We start from the raw sequence: 5,133 nt of genomic DNA, 5'->3' as shown, positions 1-5,133 counted from the left end.
AGGCCAGGAACACTGGATGCTCTACTCACTCAAAGGTTTTCAAGAACCTGGCATGAGAACTGAGGAAGAGGAAGGCTTAAATAGCCTCACACACAGGTGAAACAAAAACAGTAATCAGACAGAAACAGGTGCATGCAATCAGGAGAACTTGCCAGAGAGCAGAAGGGCATGTCAGCAGCCAACAGCAGGAACAGAATCATAGCAATAGCTGTGAACATGACAATTGCTCATAAGTTTACTTGGTAAGACTCACTAGCCCTAGCCAACTACCCCGAAAGTGAACAAAGTTTGTAAGTTACAATCCCTTGAAACTTATGATTCTTCCTCAGTCCAATCATGGAGACCCCCAGGTCCATGTCACATTTTCCAGTCTTGTTACCATCTTAGGTGTGACTGGCATGGTGTTTTAGTTCAGTGAGCCGCAGACCAAATCTCATCCCCACACATGAGATGTGGGTCTGAGCAGCCACGTCTGGTCTCAATCTGCATGTAACTGCTCAGGAGACGCTCCCAGGGGCCTGCTTCATCATCCAAGTCATTAGGGCATTTGAGGTCTGAGTGTGTTGAAGGCCTCTTCTATGTGATGAAGAAAGTCCTCGACCAGCTCATCAAGACCCTGTACAACAGCTTTCAAAGCCATGTTCTCCATTCGGGTGGAAATCTTGTTTCTTCATCACATCACAGAGGGCGGTGACAGCCTCAAGAGCTTAAGCAGAAAGTGATGGGATCATAACTGGTGGAGTTTGTTGTTACTCTACCTCAGGGCCCTAGGCCGGTGCCGATGGTGTGTGACGGTGTCATTGGATCAAGGGATAGAGTTCAGGTCCAGATTTACCATTCTCAACCTGGAGGCTCATCTGCAATGCAACTTAGCCAGACTGGGGTGGTGTCCCACTCATACTAGGTTGGAGGTTGGAGCATTAAGTAATTTTTTTTTTCCCTTAATACCGAATTATTAATTATCCAGTTGGCCAGTAACAGTCCTGCTTCATAACGTTTCCACCATCCAGAGGCCTTGACTGCAGCCTTTCTCTTCCTATTTTCTGCTTCAACTTTCCAAACCCTCAAACACTTCATGTGCTTCTCATATATTTCTACTTACTTGGAATTTTTTTTTTACATTTTATTTTATTTATTTATTTTTTTCCCTTTTTGTTTTTTTACTCAAGCTGCTCTCCTAATTTGGTTATTTTGTCAATTTATTAACGCCTGCAGGACACCCTGGTACATGTTTCTTTAACATGTCCCTACAAATGGAACTGCCAGGAGGAAGGTCAAAACTCTTTCTGGATCTAGATCCCATTTTACAGTTAGTACGTCTCCCAACCGGCCTCCCTTCCTTAATTAGGTGTAGAAGTGTTAAGAAACCTTTAACTCCTGGCACTATTTGTGCCTTTACAACAAGAGGGGACTCAAACCCCATCTGTATTACTCCAGGGGACTTTAACCCCTGTCTGTCCATCTCCTTCTCTTGACAAGACCGTTTTGATATTTAATATATTATTGTTTTAGGAATCAATTGAAATAGTCCCTCACCCGGTTTATTTTGGGTTTTCCCTTCAATGGATTCAGGCGACCATCAGAACAGGAGGCATGTTGATTGCTCCCCCTTGTTTTCAATAACTTGGTGGGCTGAATGTGTGAGTCTTCAGACAGGCAAAGCCACCTGTCTCCCATCCTTCTGGTAGATCAGTGTGCCAAATCCTGTTTGTGACGCCAAATTGTCATGGAAAAATGTTTATCAAGAAGCAACATACTCTTTCAATACAGAGGCCGGTCTTTATTGAAGGCAAACAGCGTTCAAGATGCGCTCTTCCCCAAATACACAGATTGGAACCGATGTATGCGATGAACAAATAAAGAGCCTTATGTTACGTATAACAGCTCAGTCTTTAACCCCTCCTAAAGCCTGGGGAGGACACAGCTCTCCTCTCCCACTCTAAATTATCATCGTCCCCCACACTTTGACACACACACACAAACACACACACCCACGGATAATAAAGTTCTGAGAATGCTTTACGACCATGTAAGCACATACTGATAAACTGAACTCTGGTTAACCTTACATCTCTGCAAACACAGGTTATAGACTATACATGCCATTCTGTTAAAGATTGACAAATAGTTTTGCACAAGTGTTAAATTTAAAAGCAGACGAGAAAAATGTCCATTGCAGTTGAAAACAATGGTGTTTTATACTTCTTAGTGTAGTTGGGTGTAGCCACTGAGCTATATAATACACTGGAGTGCTGATTTTGCTGAAAAACTGAAGTCACTGGCCGCCATCTTGCTACTCCCTACTCTCACAGAATCCCACAGGATTTGGTTGCAACAACAAGCAGTTTTCTGGCTGAGTGAAAACGTTTCGCAGGTAATTCAATCTGAAAAACTCACAGAGAAAGAAATGGCAATTAGAAGGATTTTATTGATACAATATTTTAAGTCTTTGGCGCTCAGACCTCGGCAGGAACATTAATGCTGAATTATACTTTAATATGCATAAGTAGATGTATGAGAACAGGGATGTTCCCCCCAGGTCTGAAACTGGTGGTGGAGTGGAGATAGAAGAAGTTTGTTCAGTCCATATGGTGATCTGTTTAAGATAGATGTCCAACTTGATAAACACAGGTTGCATGAACTGTCCATGATGAGCAAGCTTGAAGCGACTGTGGAGAGGATAAACTCCCCTTTGGGAAGAAACCTCTGGCAGAACCGGGCCCAACATGGTGGTCTTCTGCCGGACCAATAACAGGCGATAGGGAGTGATGAAGACTGAAGGGATAGTGTACTAACACTATCAACTACTAGGAAATTAGGTGCTGAAATATTTTACATGTTATTCATATTAAATATATATATATATATGTATATATAAGTATGTGTATATGTATATATGTATATATATGTATACACATATGTAAATATATGTTTTTGTATATTGTTATTTATATATTTATAAATGTTAAACATATATATTTAAATGAATATAATACAAAATATTTCAGCACATGACTTTCTCAGTACTTGATAGTTTTAGTAAATAACATAAAACTATATGGCATTTGACATTTTAAAAGTCTTAAGCCCCCCCTGAACATGAGAAAATCCTCATTATTCGATGCTGTAGCGCACATATTCCCTAGTTACTGGGGGGAAACAGGGAGTACCAATATGGCGGTTGGTGGTTTCAAAGTGAGTTGTTAAAAAAGATGGTGATTAGTATTTTAGTGTATTATATAGCTCAGTGGGTGTAGCACGCTTGGCTAGGAGAAAAAGCTGCACAGAGCATAAATTTGCAGATGTTATGTCCGCACATCTGATTTCCACACTGAATGTATGTGCGTCAAGCATCTTCTCAATCAAAGACTGAAGATTGACACTAAAACAGGAAAGTAAACTAATAAATAGCAAAATACAGGAAAAAATTATCTCAAAACAAAACGATGAACCTGGGAGTGACAAAAACCCAACAGCATCATAAACCCATAATGATGTAAATGAAAAGTGCTAGTAACTAGACATATGTGTTATATACAAACATTATTTGACATTTAAATGCAGATGTGAAGCCTTCAATGCCTTGCTCCTGAATCAACATTTGGCTGTTACACATTTTTAGACTTCTGCAAAGAAGAAGTGCCAAAATAAAAATAAGTGCAAGATCTCTCATAAAAGGTAAATCTTGTAAGACTAGCAAGCCTGAAGCTATGGTGGCCCAGAAATGTCAAAGAATAGCAAAAGCTGCAGCACTTAAAGAAAATACCAGAACTCATAAACAAAAGAGAAAATACTGCAGCATTCCAAACAAATACCACACAGAAAATACCAGACAACAAGTCTCCCACTTCTCGACACAGAGCCGATATCTTTCAAAATACGGAGGGTTTTGAGGGTTTGTTGCATGAACACTAAGATAAAAAAGCTGCTGATTAATTTACAGAGATGTTTTGAAACAACCCAAAACCTGACATATGTAAACAGATCAGAACAAATCCACAATGTTTTTACAATGTAAAACATTGTCTTTTAGAATATAATCTACCTATACTTACTCTCAATAACTGGCCTATTTGGGGAGACTTCTTAAGTCTGACTTCTACAAAGGTTGCTATTTTTAAGGTTTTATCTGTTGTGTAAGCATTTCAATTTTCCATCCACGTTTATGTTTGTGTTTGGTGTGTGCTATCATTTATTACATTGTAAGGCCCGCATATATACTACATTGGCTATTGAGTATGCGAGTAGAGTGGAAGCTGACAACTTTAAACCTTTGCAGGTTATTGAACTTGGCCATCTCCTCGCTCTTCATCCCCATTCAGCCACAACAATGCGGGCTACCCAACTTTATGGACAATAACAGTCTGGATCTTCATGCTGCTACTTTTCTGTGTGTTCTTCAATACCCTGCGGCTTAACTCCTTTGGGTCAGATGCCTCCTGACTGAGTCTCCACCAACAACATAACACCTCCACCCAGATGCCTTCTTTTATCACACCAGAGATATATTCATCATGGATCTCGCAGAAACTTCCATTTCAACAACTCCAACACTGCCAAATCCATCTGGTCCACCATTTGTCGCCCTCTCAGGAAATCCTACTGGACTGTTGATCACAGCATGATGAGCAGTCCAGAAGATTCAGTTCAGAATATGTTCAGTTATGTCCAGTTCAAAGTGATGTCTAACTCGACATCACTCTAAACCTCAGTCTTCTAAACATCCGCTTGCTCTCGAGCAAGGTCATCTCATCCAAGACCTCCTCGTTGACCATGAGCTTGACTTTCTCTGTTTGATGGAAACTTGTGATAAATTTACAATAATTCACTTTGAAAAGTGGAAGGTGTTACCTGTTCTCGTCCTGACGGATTTCACCACCTCCGAAGCTGTAGCTTGTAATCTCCCCAAACCAGCTACTACCATTATCACTGTAGACTACCCCGCAGAGCCAAATAGGGACTTTTTAATTGAACTAGTTGATTTACTGAATTACCTTTTCTCTCTCTCACTTAATACACTTGTGGGGGATTTCAAGATACATCTGGACAACAATAACATTTCCCTCACCAGAGACTTGGAGGGAGCACAGGCCTGATGGAGATTGTAGCCAAGGATCTCCAGCGGGGCTGGAG

This window comes from Fundulus heteroclitus, chromosome 1, assembly GCF_011125445.2.
Source record: "Fundulus heteroclitus isolate FHET01 chromosome 1, MU-UCD_Fhet_4.1, whole genome shotgun sequence".
NCBI classification, from domain to species: Eukaryota; Metazoa; Chordata; class Actinopteri; order Cyprinodontiformes; family Fundulidae; genus Fundulus; species Fundulus heteroclitus.
This window is presented reverse-complemented; position numbering follows the sequence as displayed.